General features: G+C 41.0%; 1 long non-coding RNA gene across 1 annotated transcript; it reads left to right on the top strand.

Annotated features, from left to right (window-relative positions):
* The first annotated feature begins 14614 nt into the window (after nt 1-14614).
* On the top strand, nt 14615-20818 carry LOC307224735. The gene is made up of 3 exons (XR_013842723.1): nt 14615-14681; nt 17525-17588; nt 20638-20818. It is a non-coding gene; the product is annotated as an uncharacterized lncRNA (long non-coding RNA).
* The last annotated feature ends 1312 nt before the right edge of the window (nt 20819-22130 follow it).

Here is a 22130-nt window from a genome sequence, read left to right as displayed (position 1 = left end):
TCTTCAAAATACACTGGCATGGAGGACTTAGAGCAAATCTAAAAGTACTTCAGCCAGTATAGTTGGGAAATAAAATTGCAAAACCTTGCGCTCTGGCCACAGCTATGTTGCCCATATTCACCCACCCGAGCTCCCTTCATTTGAGGGGCTTCCATCGAGTAAATAAATGACCCTGCTTATCTTCATGATTTTGATTGAAGCAGGGTCAAATATTTTTGAACATATTTAATGCACTTATATAGCATTTTATACACATAATAAATATGGTAACATTCCCTTTTCTGTGACCTCAGTCCATAGTTCCCAAGGATCCCATAGTAATTTCCATAAGGAGCATACCAGGGCAGTGTGGAAAAATATTTTTAGTGGTGTTATGAAAAACAGATGGCATTTTTTAAAGTGAAGTATGAAAAAAATGAAGAATAATTTTAACATTTTGAAACTTGGCATCTGTGCAATCCAGACTTTCCTGTGGCAAAAAAAGGAAAAAACATTCCATGGGGCTCCCTGGCACTCTGGGGAGATGCAGACAATGAAGCAAGAATGGTAATGGGTGGAACAAAGGATGTGCTCATCTCAGAATGAACATGGGTGCAAGCACATCTTTCTGTCTGCAATGTGTCAGTGGTAGCAGTGATAAAGGCTTATTTTTTTACCACTGTTGCATCCCCAAGTATCCATCCAGCAGAGCTTTTCTGAGAAGTGAAAGCTCTTGTGGGGGTCTTCGCAATGAAAAGAGTTGATGGTATACTTGGTAGCTTGCTGTGATGTGTGCTAGGCGATTTGAGGGTAAAATTTCTTGGATTTGTTCAGAATTAGACACTGCAGGTAGGTTTAATGGAAGTGTCCAGAGCACTGTCTGGTCTGGTGTTGTTTCAATTACTGTGTCCTGATAACAAGGACAGGTTTCTTGAAGGGACTGGGACCACCACATGCCTCCTCAACCCTTGCCCTATGAGTTCAGAATGTTTCATTGCAGGAGAGGGAGGTGCCATCTGCCTTGATGGAGATAATAGCTCATGCACTCTTTAAGAGGATGTCACTAGACCCAGAAGTACCTGACAACTGGCACCTAGTTACTAATACGTCTTCCCTGGGCAAAGTGCTCAAGAAAGATGTAGCAGAACAACTTTGGGATGATTATTTAGACCCATTTCAATCCAGTTTCAGGTCTGAATTTGAGTTTGAAACTGCTTTGGTTGACCTGTGCCAGGTGAGAGATGACAGAGGACAACCTTGTTGATTCTCCTTGATCTCTCAGCAGCTTATATAACCAACCAAACAATTCACTGTGCAGGAGAGGGCATCTTGCAGATACCATCTTATCAGGAGGTCCATTCCACACAACATTGGAACCAGGCCTTTAGTGGGGCAGCAGCTACTCTTCCGAGCTCCCTCCTAGTATATATCAAACAGGTGTCATCTCTGTTTCTTCTCAGTGTTTACTGAAGACTTTCTTCTTTCAGCTAGCCATCCAGTAAGCTGAATATCATAGTTTTTCTTGGAAGCCAGCCTGCAGCAGAATGGAAACAGAGCTGCATGAAATGAAGATGAGTCAGAATGGAAATGGATGCCTTCTTACATCATTACTGGTTGGCAGCAGCCAATTTTCAGACACGATATATTCCCAGCCCTACCTGGAGATGCCAGGGACTGAATCTGGGAGATGCTCTACCACTGATCTGCAACCTGTTCACTGCCGAGCAACAGAAAGTAAGTTATCTTTACACCATTCAGTGAAGCGAGTTTAGAAAAGTATGGCGGAAACACAGTATTCTCACAAAATCATTTTAATGAGGTGAAAGTGTGGTTGGGTTATCTTATAGATTTTTTATTATCGTGTGCTTGAAAAGCATTCATATTGTTGAATCATGTAATGGAAGTGATTCCCATTTGCGGATTGTTTATATTTCCCAGGGTATTCATAACATTACTGCGTTCAGCCACATAGAAGTGTTTAATTGCAGTCTGTCTGTTTCATTTGGAAAGTATCTGCCAGCAGACTTCTGGCAGAGAAAGATATGGGCTTCGTAAAGGAAAATGGAGTTGCTTGGTGGCGGCAGCAGTAGGAAGAACATACCCTAAATTCACTGACATTATCCACTCTCCTCCAACTTTGCTTTGGCACAGTATCCATTAATTCTTCAAGGTGTGTGGAATGTTCACAACCGACTACAAAGCTTATGCTTGACTTCCATTCTTAAGAGCCTATGAAATGTCTACCCATGATCCAATGATTACATCATACTAACACTTAGGCTAGAGAGGAAGTTAGGCCAGTTGTTTTGCCCTTCTCCACAGAAAGAAAGCAGTAGCATTAGAGGCACTTAGGTCTGCCAAAGTGTACAATCATCTAGTGCCAATATACAAATTTTCATCTCCAAAGAAGAACAGAAGAGAATAGGTAGGCATGGTTCGTAAAGTAGAATTGTGTTTCTTTCCACATGATGCAAGGGTCATAGCAGAGAACTTACTGATGATGTGCTGAATGAGGCACAGTGCAATGATACTGCTGCATGCCAGGTAACAGTAGCCTGACCTGTTGCATTACAAAGCAAAGCAGGATGCACTGCTAACAACAACAACAACAACAACAACAACAACAACAACAACAACAACGTCTATGAGCTGCATCTTCAACATATCAAGATTTTAGAATTGAGCATCATGAGAATATCAGCTTTTTCTTTTTACTTGAAATTGGTGTGTGTGTGTGTGTGTGTGTGTGTGTGTGTGTGTTTATTGTTGGATTGCTTCAAGATGCTTTATGCCTAGAAAACAATTCATAAGTGAAATAAAAAAATAATATCTGCTGGTGACATCTCAGAAACTAGAGAAGAGCCTCAGACAGACTTCCATAGTTGTGATAATATAATATAGATTATTTTCTGAGGGTGATTGTTATATGAACTAAATAAAGCAAATGATCAGCTGAGAATCAACAGTCTGTCCTATTCCAGGTTCACTCCCCTGAGTTTTAGGGGTTTATGCCTTCCAGCATGCCCAATGATTTTCCAATTCATGTACCTAGCAGCCTGTTCTGCATTGTTGTTATTCTTAGAATTATTCAACTCCTCAAACTGAGGAAATTTTTAAGGTGGCATTACTGGCAAGTTAAGATTCTTGGGGGCAACAGATAAGACCATTCCCTGGTCAGGTTCTTGAAAGGTCAAAAAATAAGAAGATATAAAGGATTCTAAATTAGCCACTTTTGCATCCTCCCCCAAAAAGGACAGGTACCACCAAAAAGGAGGCCAATTGTGGACACAGGTTTATGTAAAATTTACATATGCTTCTTTATATCTGCAGGTGTCAGTAATAATTGCTATAATTTAAATAGTGGGGAAGACTGGGACCAGGTGACCTCTGTCCCTCAGTCTGCTGTCCGGTTACTGAATGTGGATGGGCATCTTCAAAGCCCCTGTTCTCCTTACTTGGGGTAACACCTTTATCTTTAAACTAGGCTTGGACCAGACAAAGAGAGGACTGTATAGCCACCCTATTTTCAGTGCATTTTTTATGCAAGTAACATAGCAAATCTACTGCAGAAATGTAAGAGGAGCCATCATGACTCCAAATATTTTATAAATTTTACAGAACTGAGAAAAATCAACAACTGCTGCTGCAGAATCTCAGCTGCAATTGAGTCCTTTATTTCATATGCTCAATGAAGCTGCATTTGCAAGTTGTTTTTAACTGTGATTTTTTTATATATATAAATATTTATTGAAATTTTTTTTTAAATACAAAATGCAAAAATAATAAACAATATAACATGTATCATAACACATTTTTCAGAACTTCTTTGGACTCCCTCACGTCTCCCACTCCCACTTACATCATTGTAAATTTTTTCCAGCAATTTATCATCTTATTTATATTCTTAAATCTTGTTCAGTTAATTTAATCTAATCTCCAAAAATTTTATGTTTCCCTCAATCTCACTTATCGTCAAATTCAAATCTAATTCAATGGTAGGCAATTATTTATGATCTAGCATCCTTCTTAGCATTCGACCAAATTACAATACTTTTGTAGATAAATCTTGAATTTCTTCCAGTCTTCTTCAACCCTCTCTTCTCCCTGTGATTATCACAACAGCACAAAGATTATTTCCACCAATATAATCTTAATACCACAAATATTGCTTGGTGCATAGTGAAAGGAGCTGAACTAGAGCCAATTTATTACTGCTTAAATATTTGAGATGTTCTACACTAAGCAGTCTGAAACTCTATTTTAACAGCCCTTCTATTTCTGGTTTACAGTTGTAATCTAGTAGTTGCATGCTTTCTTGGGTGTTTGCGGGCGATAATTTTAAAGTATTTGACATGGTGACTGTGACTCATAATCAGCTTGTGCTATGCAGCAGCCGTGTTTATCACTGCAGTGCCCAAATGGTAGGAAATGGATGGGGGCAATACAATTCTTGCTTCCTTCTTGCGCTGGCATGTTTTCCTCTCACTAAATATGGTACTTGTTTTGTAAAAACACGGGTGAACTCTGTGTGAAGCAGCCCTTGAGATAACTTTTGGAAGCTGCAATTAGCGACTCTGGAAAACACTGATAGGGACCTTTGCAGCAGCCAGAGCAGAGTGCCAGCAACAAAGCAAAGTGTCTCTTTTTGTGAAGAGGAGGGTTAATAAAAGCTGCCGGCTCTTCCTGCTTACATGTAAACAAAGATAAACATGCATTTGTCTTACTCTGTTTTAGAACATGGTCAGGATTTGAATGTGGTCACAATTTCACATATTTATAAGGCTCTTCCTTCAGTACAAAGTGTCATACTTTAATAATAGCAACCTTCTTCCTGTCCTGTAGTCAAGCACTCAAGTGCTGGCAAGATATGGCTTCCCACAGCTGGAGGAAGGGAGTAGGAACCATGGGAGATTAAGGGCATATGCTGTTTAGTGGCACAGTGTGCCCTTCACCCAAGATCCATGTGGCCGCTGGTGGTTATTTCAATTGATTCCTCCTGCAGTACTGCCCGATCTGCTAATGCAACTTGCGACTTGCAAGTAAGTGAGACAGTTGTCCAGTGGTGGCACTGCACCCGTCCAGTGACTAGGCCCAGTACAGTCAACTGAAGCAGAGGCAGCAACTGGCTCACTGCACCGCCAGTTCTCCAAAAGTGCATTGTCACTGGCTGCCTTCTCATTTTATTTATTTATTAAATCTGTATACCGCCCTATTCCCACAGGTCTCAGGGCGGTTCACATCAATGATGAGCTGCCCAGAACGAAAGAATGTAGCAGATCTTGGAGCGTTCTATCAGGCAGTGGTGTGGGATTGGTTCTCCATTACCACCAGGACCCCAGGAAGATTCGGGTCTGTGGTGTTAAGTCCTACTAAGGTACAATGCCTGAACAAGATGCCTCCTCATGTGTTGGAGGCCTGATAGCCCCAATGTCTTCATGTGGGTCAACCCTACCCTCTCTGCTTGCTTGAATGTACTGTATGTAGAAGCCACCATGTGATCAGGGGCTCTGATTTAGTGGGAATCCTTACTCATGTCTCTCTCAGCCCTTCCTTGCTCAACATGAGAAGGTCTGGTACTGAGTGTCAGGGGACAGGAATCTTGGAGGCAGAGCCCTTGTATGCGCCCCCTATATGGATTGATATTTTCTGTTCAGGCAATAATGCTTGAACAGGGCTTTAGTGTTCTAGACTTAATGGCCTGAGAATGGCAGAGATGGAAAAGCGAATTAGTGCCACATGATCTGTAGGGCTCCTGGCTTGGCTCCTAAAATGCTACAATGGTTTCTCACACCTACAATGAGGTTCTGTGTAACATCTCCTTGTGCCAAAACAGATGGGTTTTGCTTAGCTCTCATTATGGAGGTGTGGAGACGTAACCTCTGATTCATACATTTGTGCCTCATGAAAAGTAAACTGTTACTGACCAAGCCTCATCTTATCAGAATTCTTTTGCTGTTGAGGTAAGGCAGCTCTGTCTGGACTAATATGTTCCTGGAAGACGGCTGCTATTTGGATCAGCTCCACCAGCCTCTCTTCCCTAATGTGACTGGCAATGCAGACAGCTAGCAGAGGCTGTGAAATCAAGAGTGTGGATAGATTGTATTTGTGGTGGAATGACTGCACGAAATAGCTGTCCAATGTGGCACTGAAAAATTAATCTGCAGTAAGGTTTCACAGCTCTAAAACTATTGAACTGTTTCCTAGAAGCTTTGGTAATGGAAGGATCTGGAGTAGCTTCCAGGTTATAAACAACATAGCATCAGATAGCTGCTTCAAAAGCTACTAGTCATATATGCTAGGACGGAAAGTACCAAAACATTGCATGACTCAAAGGCCAGACAGTGCTAAACATTCTTACTTCACTCTAGGGATATCCTCAAATAGTCCTCAGACTTTTTCTCCATTGTAGCCAAAGCTAAGAATGAGGGTGAACTTTACGGTGTGTGCGATTCAAAGAGTAATATATAAAACTCACAACTTGTTTATAGGCAGAACTTTCCACTACTCAGATTTGTACAAAAGATGAGGTCAGGGAAATGCCAAGGTATTTTCTGAACATAGAACGATTCAGAGTTCTTAAGATACAAAGAGTTAAATTACACATTAAACTAATATGTAACAATAGCTTGGCAATATCTTCTCCAGAACCTTTAAAATGGACAGAGAACAGGAGTTCTTACCAGAGGTAGCAAATCAGGTCCCTCTCAGATATTGCTAGACAACTACTCCCATCATGTTTGCTAGGGCTGATGAGAGATGTAGCCCAACATCTGAACGGAACCACATTGGCTATCCACCGCTGGTTTAAACCTTCTCCCAAAATGGATTCCCTTATGGGCAGGTAGATACTATATCATGCCAACTAAGGCAACTGTTATTGCCTGGAATAAGGCCATGATCCAGCTCCTACTGGAGTTAATAGAAGAAAACCTTTAGAGCTGAATAAAATGGTTCTTCCATCTCACACTGCTAATAACAAAAGAAAGCTATTATTTCCCACATTGTGAAAGACTCAGCAGGGCCTCTAGCCATAAAAGCTTGTAGAAATTAACAGCTAACAACAGAATGCTTGATTGGAGAAATTACCACAAAGAGAATGTGTGTTCATTGGCACTGGAAACTTTCCTGTACAATGAATGCAGCAATTAAACCACAACCATTGCTCTTTTCCCCACCTGTCATTTTGAGTCATTCTAGAACTCTCCCGTTATTTTCCTCCACTGGGGACTGGATGATTTTGGCAGGACTTCCTGTGAAATATGTGTCCCAGCCTGGTATAACTGGCTGAAGATTTGCAATATTTGCAACAGTTCACCAAGTTTTGACTGATACCATTTGCTATGAGCAGAAGTAAGAAAGGCAGGTGAAACCATTAATTTCATAATGATCATAGAATTGTAGAATTGTAGTTGGAAGAAATCCCGAGCGTCATCTAGGCTAACTCCCTACAATGCAGGAATCAAATTATAATACACTGTTTGGGAGCTCTGCTAGGGATTCTATGCTAATAATTAAAACTACAAAGTAATATGTCACAAATATCAGCAGGAGGGAATTCCATTCAGAGTAAGACTAGGAGAAGACTCTGCTCAATGACAACACCAACTGGGGCGCAGGCATTGGCAGTGGCATAACTAGAGCTTCCCTGCTTATCTCAAGCCCCAGCGCAGAAGATAGTCAAAACTTTGAACTGGGCCCAACAGCGTATAGGCAGTCAGAGCAATACCCAAGTAACTGGTGAAATGTTGCTCCAGTTAGGGATACCATACAGAATTTTGTTTTTTTTTTTTTTTATTTTTTTTTATAATGATTTTTATTAATTTTCCACACATAACATAAAGAACAATGTAACACAGTATAACTTCATAATCATCGGTTCATAACCTTTTTTCTCTGACTTCCCCATACCTCCCTATCCCTGCATCCTTGTTTAAAATTCTTTAGCAACCCTTAAGTCCATTGTCTTAGTTCTTTTTCATACATATTTCTTAAGTTTTTTTTTGTTTACTGCTGCAATTCTTTACTTCTTACCCCCTGACATCTTAACATTCCTCAATTTTACAGTTATTTTTAAGATATATCTTGAAATTCTTCCAGTCCTCTTCCACTGTCTCTTTCCCCTGGTCCCGGATTCTGCCCGTCATCTCAGCCAGTCCCATAAAGTCAATCACCTTTGTTTGCCATTCTTCCAGAGTAGGTAGTTCTTGCGTCTTCCAATACTTTGCCAGTAGAATTCTTGCTGCTGTAGTGGCATACATAAAGAATGTCCTATCCTTCCTTAACACCACTTGGCCCACCATACCCAAGAGGAAAGCCTCTGGTTTCTTAGGAAAAGTCCACTTAAGGACCTTCTTAATTTCATTATAGATCATTTCCCAGAAAGCTTTAACCTTTGGGCAGGTCCACCAAAGGTGGTAGAAAGTGCCTTCAGTCTCATTACATTTCCAACACTTATTATTAGGCAAATGATAAATTTTTGCAAGCTTGACTGGGGTCATGTACCACCGGTAGATCATTTTCATAATATTTTCTTTTAAAGCATTACATGCAGTAAATTTGATACCGGTGGTCCATAACTGTTCCCAGTCAGCAAACATAATATCATGACCTATGTCTTGTGCCCATTTAATCATAGCTGATTTCACCGTTTCATCCTGTGTATTCCATTTTAACAGCAAGTTATACATTCTTGATAAATTCTTAGTATTGGGTTCCAACAATTCTGTTTCTAATTTTGACTTCTCTTTCTGAAATCCTATTTTCCTGTCCTGTTTAAACGTCTCATTTATCTGATAGTAATGCAACCAATCTCGAACCTTAGGTTTTAGTTTCTCATAACTCTGAAGTTTCACCCTTTCACCATCGTATTCTATAATCTCATGATATTTTGGCCATTTAGAATCCATATTAAGCTTTTTTACTTCCCTAGCTTCCATTGGTGACACCCACCTAGGGGTTTTGCTTTCCAACAGATCTTTGTATCTAATCCAAACATTATACAATGCTTTCCTTACAATATGGTTTTTAAAACTTTTGTACACCTTTACCTTGTCGTACCATAAATATGCATGCCAACCAAAGCTATTGTCATACCCTTCCAGATCCAAAATGTCAGTATTCTCAAGAAGTAGCCAGTGTTTCAACCAGCAGAAAGCTGCTGATTCATAGTAGAGTCTTAAGTCCGGCAGGGCAAACCCCCCTCTATCCTTTGCATCAGTTAAAATCTTAAATTTAATTCTGGGCTTTTTGCCCTGCCAGACAAATTTTGATATATCTTTCTGCCACTTCTTGAAACAATCCATCTTGTCCACAATCTGCAGCGTCTGGAATAAAAACAGCATTCTAGGCAATACATTCATCTTAATAGTAGCGATTCGGCCTAACAAGGAAAGTTTCAGCCTTGACCAAATTTCCAGATCCTTTTTAACTTCTGACCAACATTTTTCATAATTATCCTTAAATAAATTCACATTCTTAGATGTTAAGTTTACCCCTAGGTATTTTACCCTTTTTGTTATTTCCAAGCCTGTTTCATTCTGAAAACTCTCTCTTTCTTCCATTGTTAAATTTTTTTCCAACACTTTCGTTTTTTGTCTGTTCAATTTAAAACCTGCTACTCGACCAAATATTTCAATTAGTTCTAAAACTCTTTTAGTACTAGTGTCTGGCTGTTGCAAGGTCAATACTAGATCATCTGCAAATGCTCTTAATTTATAATGTCTAACTCCGACCTGAACTCCTTTAACCAACTGGTCCTTTCTGATCATGTTTAACAAAACCTCCAGGACTGATATAAAAAGTAAAGGGGATATTGGGCAACCTTGTCGTGTACCTTTTTCTATAGGTATTTCTTCTGTTACCACGTTATTTACAATTAATTTGGCTTTTTGTTGAGAATATATTGCACCTATACCGTTTTCAAAACCTTGACCTACCCCCATCCCTTGGAGATTCTTTTTCATAAAAGTCCAACAAATGTTGTCAAAGGCTTTCTCCGCATCCACAAAAATCAAAACTGCTTTCCTATTAATGTCAACGTCCAGCAGCTCCAAAATGTCTATAATGTTCCTCACATTGTCTGACATATGTCTACCTGGGAGAAAGCCTGTTTGGTCTTTATGAATCTCTTCTACCAACACTCTTTTCAATCTTTTTGCCAAAATGTCTGCAAAAATTTTGTAATCCACATTGAGTAAAGATATAGGGCGGTAGTTTTTAACTTGGTTCTTCTCAGTCTCTGTTTTCGGTATAAGTGAGATGAAAGCCTCTTTCCACGATTCAGGTGCCTTTTTCCCCTTCAAAATTTCATTGCAAACTTCCTTCAATGGTTGTATCAGCCATTCTTTCAGCATTTTGTAATATTTGGCCGTCAGGCCATCTGGTCCTGGTGATTTTCCCAGTTTCATATTTTGAATGGTACCCTCTATTTCTTGTTCTGTTATTTCCTCGTTTAAGATCCTTTTACTTTGTTCTGAGATTTTTGGTAAACCGTATTTTCTGATGAATTCTTCTATTTCTTGCTCGTTGGTTGGCCCTTGTGCATACAATTTCTTAAAAAAGCTTTGAAAACAATTGTTGATCTCGTTGGGTTTGTGAATAATCTTTCCATCCATTTCTAAACTTGTTACCGTATTCATTTTCTGCCTTTTTTTCAATTGCCATGACAGAAGTTTCCCACATTTATCCGCTGATTCAAAAGTTTTTTGTCTCATTTGCTTTATCTTCCATTCTATTTGTTGGTTCATGAGTTCCATATATTGCATCTGATGAAACTTTATTTCTCTCAAAATCTCATGAGACTTTGGTTTGGACCTCAACTTCTTCTCTCCTTCTTTTATTTTTTCTAAAATTTTTTCCTTCTTCTCATTTTGTTGCTTCCTCTTTATAGAATTTTGTTGAATTAGGAAACCTCGCATCACGGCTTTGCTTGCGTCCCAGATTATTCTTTTTTCCACATCTGTTTTCCTGTTGATCTCAAAGTAATCTTTTAATGTTTTAAGGGCCTTCTTGTGGATCTCTTCGTCCTTAAATAGGGTGTCATTCATTCTCCATCTAAAGGAACCAGTAGTTGTTAGTTTCATCTCCATCTTAACCGCGTTGTGGTCGGAGCACGTTTTTGGGCAGATTTCTACTTTTTTTGTTCTTGACGCCAGACTGCTAGAAATCCAAATTTGGTCTATTCTTGTCCATGTCATTTTTGCTTCTGAGAAGAAAGTTCCCTCTCTCTCTAAAGGATTCTTTGTTCTCCAAATGTCAATCAAGTCCATTGTTTCAGTCATTTCAAAAAAGATCCTTGGTAGTCTCCCTTCTTTCGAGATCACTTGTCTCTGTGCTTTATCCATGTTTGTTGAGACAACTCCATTCATATCTCCCATCATTAGGATTTTATAATCTAAAAAGTCAACTAATGTCTCATGCAACTTCCTAAAGAATTCAGCCTTCCCTTCATTTGGGGCATAAACTCCCACAATTAATATCTTTTCTCCTTGAATTTGTATTTCAATTGCCAGGTATCTTCCTTGTTCATCTTTAAATATCAATTTTGGAGCCAACTTTTCCTTTGCATAGATCACCACACCTCTTTTCTTTACTTTATCTGATGAGATGAATTCTTGACCGAGTCTCTTATTTATTAATAATTTCCTGTGTATCCTGGCAATATGGGTTTCTTGCAAACATATTATGTCTAATTGTTCTTTCTTCAAAATGTGAAAAACCTGTCTTCTTTTCCGAGGAAGGTTCAAACCATTACAGTTCCAACTAAGGAGTTGCAGAGACATTTTGTATTTAGGTAGCTGTTCCTCCAACTGCTCCAAGCTTCTGCTCTTCCTCCGATGGTGGTAATGAAAGTCCAAATGACAAATTTGCTATATCGGGTGGTTCCCTCTCCTCCACGGTTCCTTTCTGCAAATCCTCCAGATACTTCTCTAGAAATAGTTCTTTGTCCTGAATTGTTTTTATTTTAATCTTCCTTCCATTAAAGTTAAAGGACAATCCTTGTGGAAATTCCCATCTGAATGGTATAGTATTTTTCTTCAGCAGGTCTACTAAACTCTTGTAATATGTTCTCACCTCTAAAATGTATTTAGGAATGTCCTTAAAAATCTGTATCTGACAATTTTGGATCACCAGTGCCTTTTGGTAATGCAAATTCAATATTCTATCTCTTTCTTCTTTTGATCTCAATGTAATTAGGCAGTCCCTTGGTTTTTTGTCCTGCCTTCTACCCAGTCGAAAGGCTGATATTATCTCAAGTTCCTCATCTTCCTCCCATTCTTCCCGCCAAAAAGTTATGATGTTCTCTGTGAGAAATTTCACAAGGTTGTCCCCTTCCACTTCAGGCACCAATCTAAATTTTAAATTCTTCTCTTTACGTTGAAGTTCCAGTAAGGAGAGGGCTGCATCATGCTCATTCACTTTTTTAATAATAGGCCCAAATTTTTCCCTTGTCTCTTCAGCTGTTATTTTTGCACTTTCTGCAATCTTTCGTGTTTCTGAATTTTCCTGAATTAATCTATTTATAGAATCTGTGTTCGATGCGACACTAGCCGTATTCACATCCAACCTTGTTGTCAACTCTGTTAATTTTTTAGAATTCTCTGTCGAAAGTTTTGTCAATGCTTCCAGGGATTGATTTATTTTAAGTAGAGCCTGAGTCATAGGATCCATAGAAGCTGGTGTTTTTTCCTGCACAGCTGCAGTTCCTGATATAGAGGCCCTTTTCTTGTGAGATTGTTTTGCCTTCTGCCTTGTTACTATCTCTTCTGTAGGGGCACTCATATCCTCAAGGTCGTTTTCACAGAGTTGATTCCCAAGTGGAAAATCCCACTGTTACTTTTTCAAGTGCAACAGTTTCAAATAGAGCCCTCTAGAGGGAGCATTCAATTGTATCCAAATGGCAAAGATGAAAAAAAACAAAGAAGCAAGGGAGTATAACAGTAGCCAAAAGTTTCCAATGTCCAAATTATAAAGTCTCTATTTTTCTATGTGGCCAAAATGCAGCAAAGTACATCTAAGGTCCGATAACTTTTTTGCAAACAAGTCCCCGCTTCTCAAAGTTTGACAGTCCACGTCCCAGGTGTCTTGTTTGGGCAGCCCGACCCCAGGGGATTTGGCAATGGAAGGTCTTAATTTCCATTAATTTTCCAGCAGATTAACAACATTCCAATCCCTTCCCCCCTTCTCCTGCCAGTCTGGGGGGAGATTTTAAGTACGATGTCAGTTTGACAGCTTAAAAAAAAATTAGAAAGGTTCCCTTTAAGTGCAGCTTGATTTTCGTTGCTTTATTCCTTCTGCAGTTCCGGGGAGGCAGACTTCCTTAATTTTTGCCTTTCCCGTTTTCAGCCAAATTTATTTTTTAAAAGTCCCGTTGCTTTTCCAATCTTACTCACGGGTGTTGTGGTCAAATTCCAATTGCAGGAAGGAATCGGCGCTCTCCGCTCATGGCGACGCGGCTTCACTCCGCTAGCTGGGTGACGACTCTCAGCACCGCGCTTACCCCGATGCCGCTCAGAAGCCTTTAAAAAGGCTCCCTCACAGTACCGGGGGGCGCAAAGGGTGCCCACCGAATCTCCTTTGTTCACAGGCTCCGCGCCTGTGATTTTAGGGGTCCCCCGCTTGCCGTAGCGGGTGAGACCCGAACTAACGGAGCAGTCCTGCCTCGGAGCTCGAGGCTCGGACCGCCATTAAGCGCTGGCGCCGACCGGAAGTCAGGGATACCATACAGAATTTTGCACCAGCTGAAGCTTCTGGGTAGTCTTTAAGGGCGGCACCACACAGAGCGCATTGCAGTAATCTAATCAGGAGGTTACCAGGATGGGAATAACAGTGACCTGGCTAGTCTGGACCAGGAATGTATGCAGCTAGCAAACCATCCAATTGCTGAGCATATGCAATGTTTATCACTGAGGCCACCTGGGCGTCCAGTGTGAGTTTCGAATTAAGGATCACTCCCAGAAAATGCATCTGCTCCTTCAAGGTGAATCCAACGTCTTCTAGAACCGATTACCTACCCACTTTCTTGACATAGGAAGCACCTACCACCGACACCTCTGTCTTGTCAAGATTCAACTTGAGTTTACTGGCCTTCACCCAACCCATTACTGCCTCCAGACATCAGGTCAACACTGGCACAACTTCCCTTGACTCAGAGGGTACAGAGAGATAGAACTTGGCGTCATCAGCATATTGATAACTAGGAAGCAGGAGATGCAGGTGGGGAGAAGTTGGAATCTCACTACTAATTGAGAATTCTGCTTGGGGAGGAAGAAAAAACTGAGCCAACACTCAAGGACCAACCTGCCCCTTGCATTACATAGTGAAGCAGGTGTGCGTGATTGCCTTCTTCCTGCCCCCACATTTGGCAGCTCTTGACTGTTAACAGCTGCCACTGCTAAGCCGGTTGCCAAGTACAGCACTTGAAGTTGACATGAGTCAGGCCTAAGCCCAGATAGGATTCCTCTTGTGCATGTTCACGCGCCATGTGCTTGCTTTGCCGTTATCTCCTCTCTCTTGCCTTACTGCAAAAGCACACACTTGAACGCTTCCTGCCTCATGCAGACATTGTCACCTTCTCAGTGTGCCATGGATTCCCAGACCCTACAGTTTGCTGTCAATCATTTCTTACTGGCTGTGGCTGTTGCCCATGGTGGCTAGTGAAGCAAAGCAAATCTCAGAGCAGAGTGCAAGGCAGCGAACAACAGGTTTGGCTAGGAGTAGGGGGAAAGAGAGAGTACACTTGGCACACAAGCACACTCAGACACTGTTGAACCACACACAGGCACATGCAGCGTGGGGAGAAATGGCAGTGTTAAGAGTGAATGATGAAATAGCAAGGTTTGGAGGTGGCAGAAAGAGTGGCGTTAAGCATTGTGGGGAAGATAGTTTTTCTGTGCTGCACTGCAAGTATAGAAGTTCTTATTTCCTAGCATAATCTAGAACCCAAATTCTCTCTCTTCATGGTTCATCAGCTATAGACACAGAAAGCTACCTTATACCAAGTTAAACCTTTGGTCCATTTAATCCAGTTTTGTCTACAATGAGTGGCAGAGGCTCACCAAGGTTTCAGGCAGGGAGTCTATCTCAGTAATACTAGGAGATTCCAGAAATTGAATCTAGAACCTTCTGCATGCAGATCATCTTTTGTTCTGGCTTTCTTCATTATCATTTCCTCAACAGATATTACGTTAAATATGTAATAAAATGGAAATCTACTGAGAAAAAGTCCATTGATGGCTGTTACTCATGATGGTTAAATGGAATCTCCATATTCAGCAGCAAGATATCATTTCATATCAGTAGACGAGGACCAATTGGGGAGATGGCTGTTGACTTTAAGCTCTGCTTGTGAGCTTCTCAATAGCAGCTGTCTGGTCACTGAGAAACAGGTTGCAATGCCCCTTTTATGTTCTAATTGGGTAGAATCCAGTTGGTGCCCTTGTGCCCACAGAAGAGCTTTTGATTCAGCCTGTCTTTGCTAAAAGAAGAGAAGGGTAGTGATTTTTTTTTTTTTTAAAAAAAAAATAAGGCTATACAGAAAAATGAAACAAATCCTTGATCAGTAATATTGACAGTCAAGTCTTTATATACTTCTGGTGCTTTTGAAAGTGGCAATGGTCTATCCAAAGGCTGTGACACAGAAAAAAATATTTCTCATGCAGACTACAGAGGAGTGACTGTAGAGATAGGAAGAAAGGGGTGGAAAGAATTGAAAACTATTGAAAACTCAGCTTAGAGAGGAAAGTGATTTCTGCTTCCTGAAAATTTTACTAAACTTTTTGCCTTGGACTATATAACCAAAAGTAGGCATCAGGAAACAAAGGCAATAAAAACAATAAGTATCTGGGCACTCAGTCTGACTTATAAGCTATTAATAAATCTCTTCATTTGAAATATTTGCAGATTGTACTCTGTAGAAAAACAACAATGTTCCTGGAAACTCTCCTGTAGGTCTTAGCGTTAGCAGTCAATATCAAAGAGGCATGCCACTGTTTTTCCTACTGTGGGTCAGGTTTTTCTGGAAAGCGGAACCTTGACCAATTAGGGAACACTTAATGACTCAGTTTCCATCAAACTAAGACATAGCATTTTTCCACAAAACAACGAAGGAATGTTCCCTGTCCCTTCCTCACCCACAGCCACCCCCAATCCCAGAAAAGCCTCTCTGGAGGGTTGTAGGGCCTTCATGAAGAAGATGGGATGGGGCACGAGGGATTGTAAAGGTAAGAGAGGATGGGAAACAGTCCTCCCATGAACTTTCATAAGTTGCTGTTCCAAGATCCAAGCCTAATATATTGATTATGCCATAAGCTTTCATGGACTCAGGTCTATTTATGCCATAACAACATACCCTCCAACATTTCTCAAATGAAAATAGGGACATCTCGTTCCATAATGATGATTTAACTATTTATACCCCACACATCTTACTGGGTTGCCCCAGCTACTCTGGGCAGCTTCCAATATATATAAAAACATAATAAAACATTAAGGTGTGTGTTTTTTTAACTTCCTTATACAGGATTGCCTCCAGACAGCTTGGGGGTCAGATAACACCATACCCTCCAACATTTCTCCAATGAAAGTAGGGACATCCTAAGGAAAAGTGGGACATTCTGGGATCAGATCAGAAACTGGGACGGCTTATCTAAATCAGGGACATCTCTGGAAAATAGGGACACTTGGGGGGTCTGTAACAAATGTCTTAGTCTTTTGAGTGCTACAATGTTTTTTTTCTTTATACTTCAAATTACTGATACCCCCCCCCCATATATCATAAATTAGGGCGAGGATCCTGTGGATAGCTCAGTCAGTAGAGCATGAGATTCTTAATCTCAGGGTTGTGGGTTTGAGCCCCACATTGGGCAAAAGATCCCTGCATTGCAGGGGTTGACTAAATGACTCTCTACAATTCTATGATTTTATGATTTATATATCATCCCTTAAAATTATCATGGCCAAATTGGGGAATAACACTAAAGTCCAATTCAGATGAAAAAATTCACCCAGCTTACCATTTTAAGCCAAGTCAGAACTATGCTCATAGAAAACTAGTAATTTAAAAATAAATAAAAATAACGCTAATTGTCCTGGATGGACAGGTTGAAATTTGCAGTAACACAGTCAGATCTTTCTCAGGTGGGCTGAGCGACAGCGTGCCAGATTGCAGTTTGTGCTTGTGTCAAACAGAGCAGATGATGGGCTTCCCATGAGGTCATTTCTATCTGGGCTTTTTCAAAAGCAGCCTGCTTCTCAGTCTCCTGCAAAGTGGTATAGAGATTGGCTCTGAGCCTCAGGCTAAACAATGCTGCACAGCTGACATATTAGCTGACATATCATACTTCTGTTAATGCAACCCAAATATGGATTTTTAAGGTCAGTGACATCACATTGTTTACTAATAGTTGACCGTGATCCAATATAAACTCCCTGTCTCTCTCAGCAGTTACACAGCCTGGCCAGAATTCCCCTTTTTGTATTTAGAGGGTTTTCCCCTTTCTCATATTATAATATATATATATATATGGACTTTATTTTATTTCTTTAGGGTCCACTGTTGCCGCTCAGCTTCAGTCTTGCCAATATGAACTTGTATGGTTTCTTCTTTTCACGTATGTTTAACTTCAACACATATTTAATGAACATATTCTTTATTGTTCCATCTAAGTCATGAACAAAGCAACCCAACACATGCTAGTCAGGGGCACAGATGGAGGAGAAATCTGGTTTCATCCACGTATTGATTGAATCTACCTAATTCACACTTCCCCAAAGCAATCTACAAACTGAAATGCTTTGATATTCACACTTCTCCAAATTATGTGATGCAGTTTAACAACCCAATCAGTGGTTATATTAGGGGGAAGACTGCATAAGAATGCAGATTTTAGTGAAATGGCATACACAAATGCATTATATTAGGTAAACTAGTAAAGGTAAAGGGACCCCTGACCATTGGGTCCAGTCGTGGCCAACTCTGGGGTTACGGCACTCATCTTGCTTTATTGGCCGAGGGAGCCGGCCTACAGCTTCCGGGTCATGTGGCCAGCATGACTAAGCCGCTTCTGGTGAACCAGAGCAGCGCATGGAAATGCCGTTTATCTTTCAGGCTAAGGGAGCCGGCATTTGTCCACAGACAGCTTTCTGGGTCATGTGACCAGCATGACTAAACCACTTCTGGCACAACAGGACACCTGGACAGAAACCAGAGCGCATGGAAGGGCCATTTACCTTCCTGCCAAGGCGCTACCTATTTATCTACTTGCACTGGTATGCTTTCGAACTGCTAGGCTGGCAAGAGCTGGGACCGAGCAATGGGAGCTCATCCCATTGTGGGGGTTCGAACCGCCAACCTTTTGATCAGCAAGCCCAAGAAGCTCAGTAGTTTAGACCACAGTGTCACCCGCATCCCATGGCACACCAGATGCAGCTGAGTAAAAGTAGTCATCAACTCATAGAAATGTTGGGGGTTCTTGCGACAGCTGCTACCTGAATACGTCAGAGTAAAGGCAGATCTAGCAGCAGCACTAAACTATACGCCTGGCCCTTCTTGCCAATATAGGGTTGCAGCCAAATTCCCATGTAGATAAAGTGGTACCTCGGGTTAAGTACTTAATTCGTTCTGGAGGTCCGTTCTTAACCTGAAGCACCACTTTAGCTAATGGGGCCTCCCGCTGCTGCTGCTGCGCCACCAGAGCACAATTTCTGTTCTCATCCTGAAGCAAAGTTCTTAACCCAAGGTACTATTTCTGGGTTAGCGGAGTCTGTAATCTGAAGTGTATGTAACCTGAAGCGTATGTAACCCGAGGTACCACTGTATTCTAACATTCAACATAAGGATCAAGAGATTTAAAGCTGAAAAGATGTAAATATTTTGTAATGCAGTAATGGTGTTTGCAAAATGAGAGAACTCTCTGAAAAGTGTGAAAACAGGATAAAATATTTGCAGTAACTACGTTTCTGGATTGATGCCGTTTCTATAGTTCAAGCCCTGCTTGGCTTCTTGCCACCTCAACAAATGCTAGAGAACTCCCTTCCGCCAGCAGGGAATCAATGGATTTCTGCCATTTCTCCTATATGGATTTGGGTGCTTACATTGTGAGCTGGCCCAGCATTTAAACTCCAAAGCATGCTGAGCCTTCAGATTTGGATCTTGGCAGTAGCAATAACAAGAGTTATTGTCAATTGTTTCTCAAACATGTAGATTTGTTTCTGAAATTTGATCTGAATTTCCCAAGACATTTCCAATGTTTACAAGTCATCCTCAGTTTTCCGTCAAACTCATATGGTTCCAAAGCATGCTTCACTTTTAATTTAACTTTGGAGCTCAAGCAATATGCACATACTCTTGCCATTACCATCACAACACACTGGGGACCAAAATAAATGTGGAAAGGGATATTGGCTCTGAAACCAAGGAGGAATATCACATGGCTGGGATAAACGAAAGCTACAAGTTTATTGAATGCAAAGATTTTGCAACTGCCGGTTGCTTCTCCCTCCTTCCCCCGCCTCTTTGCAGGCAGCTATGTCCTCCTGGTTAAGGACAGAGATAGCAGCTATCCTTACCAGCTGAGCTGCTTGGGTTGGTCCACACTTGGTCCACACTTGCTCAGAGTCTTGAGTCCTGCTCTTCATTCCTTCCAGTGCTCTAGTAAGCCCTTCTCTTCCAACCAGTGGTGCCAACTATAGGGGGTGGAAGGGGCTTTGGCCTCCTCAATTTTTCTGGGCAGGGGGGACAAGCCCCCCTAATATTGAGGGGGTCACCACCACCCCCAAGCAAGCTCTGGAACAGCAGGCAGGGGCAGGACACATGGAGGGTGATTTTCACCCTCTGTGCCCCCCGCCCACGGCCAACGGACGAGCGCTGGCCTGTTGGGTGGGGGTGGGATGGGTCACAGGGCACCCTCAATGTGGGAGGCAAGTCAGCACCCCTACTTCCAGCATAGTTTAAGGACTGCATGGGATTGAACATTGTATGAATAGTTTTAGGAGATGGCCATGGTCAGTTTATGAGCACACTCAGTTTCTGAAAACCAGTGTGGCATAGGAGGAATACAGAGCAACTGAGTTTGCAGCATGTGAAAAATGGAAATGGAAGGAGTCAAGTAGTATTCATGGCTAAGATTAGGTGTTACAAATATTATTTATTTATTTAATTTGTATACCGCTCTTTGTCCACAGATCTCAGGGGGTTTCACAGGTCCAACTCCTTGATGAATTATGGCAGTCTTGTTTTGCCTACTTTACAGGAAGGCGTCCTCTTTTGTAAAGGACTGTCCAAAGACAGTGTTCTGTTTGAAAGTGTTTCATTCCAAGTCTAATTTAAGATAAAGAACTGCAAGAGAGCAGGGACCTTGAAGTTGTCCATCAGTGGTTAGCATCTGAGCCACAGACTGAGCAGGCGCAGAAGTCACTTGGTCACATTCTTTACCATGATGGTGATATGCACTGTATTTCTATTTAAATTATATCAAGCCCTCTAAGAATCCCTTGCATGTGAGCACTGATGCTTGTACTCTCTGTGTTAAAGAAACATGCTCACATAGGTCTTACAGTGAGAATGTTGTGGATTTCCCATCACTTGCAATGTGTCTCAAGGCTCCTCAGTGTTCTGAAGTTAATTAATTAAAAAAATACATCTTCTCCATTTTATTCCAGCTGGCAGCATCAAGAAATAAACCATGTTCCTCAGAGTGCAACTGGAGCAGCTGTCAGCTGATCTCAAATATGTGAATAAGGCAAAGAGCATGCAAGCACCGTATGCTTATTATAATGGGCTGGCAACTTTTCAAAAAATAAATACCGGTAAATGAATCCACTGTTCTTTTCTTTAAAAACAGTACTAGGTTTCTGATGTACCTTTCTGTCACCACCATCACTTCAAACCTAGGTATGTGACTGAGGAGGTATTGCCTTATATAGGGACTTACCTATATTTAAACGTTGATGGGGAGATTCTTCCCTATTCCTATTCCTGAACTAATAATAATAATAATAAATTTTTTATTTATACCCCTCCCTCCCCAGCCAAGACCGGGCTCAGGGCTCCTGAACTTCTTGACATCTTTTGATGCTCTGCTGGAGGATTAACTCTTCACACTGGTCTACGAGATATTGTTTAATCATCTGGAAAATCTAGTTGATTAAAAGTGCTTGTTCTAGACTGTACCCACTCAACATGAAATAATTTAAGTTCCCTCTGTTTCATAAGCCCATGAAATTCTGGCACAGGGGAATTCTTTAACTGGTATTGGAACTGCCCCTGACTCTGGGCAAACTCCCTGTGCTGATTCTATACAGCAATGCAGATATTGATGCAACATTCTGATGGATCCCATGAAACCCCTGTCACCATTCCAGTTGTTTTTGTCCTGTCAGCACTTATGTTTTTGGCGGAAGGTATGCAGGGAAAGTAGCATCATTCCTTCAATCTTCTTTGCACATCAGGCCATCTGCAGGCAACATTATGGAGTGTAGGATAGACAGGGGTAACTTCTGATAGACCCTAGAGGTTCAAATCCCTAGTCATCACATTCTAGTTGTTACAGTCTTCATAACATTTCCCAGAAGCTGCCTGTCTCCAGCTATATGAGGTCAGAGTGAGATTCTGTATCAAGTCGCCATAATGAATTTGGCCGTCTACTTGTGCTGCTTAAGCCATCCATGTATTTTCACTGGGATTCATGATGCTGAAGGATACAAATGTCTCCATCTTGTCTCTACACTTAATGGTTTTATTTAGTCTTTCCTGGTTTAACTATTGATGCCATTAATATCAATGGAACTTTAAAATGTTAGCTGGGTTTAGCCCATTAGCAATTACTTTTAGAAGATGTGGTTTAACCCACAGTGCCACCTGTGGCCCTTTAGAAGATGAAAAACATCTTAATGTAAGAAAAGCTTTGAGATGCCAGGCTGTCCTATGATAACTGAAATAACAGCAATCTCATTCAAGAACAGCAGTTCCACTGATCTCATCTGTTTTGTTAAGCTATTTATTTGTACCAATATATTAATTTCAAAGTGAAACCACATCAACTCAATGAGGATGATTGCTTGCCTGTTCCATCTTGAATCCTGAAACACCATTTGTTTTACTTCAAATCATACAAAATATGTTTCTCCTCAGGTTTTACATTAGTTTTGTTATC

The sequence above is a fragment of the Podarcis cretensis genome (assembly GCF_951804945.1).
Source record: "Podarcis cretensis genome assembly, chromosome: 1".
Classification (NCBI taxonomy): Eukaryota; Metazoa; Chordata; class Lepidosauria; order Squamata; family Lacertidae; genus Podarcis; species Podarcis cretensis.
Note: the sequence above shows the minus strand (reverse complement) of the source record. Positions and strands in the feature narration are given on the sequence as shown.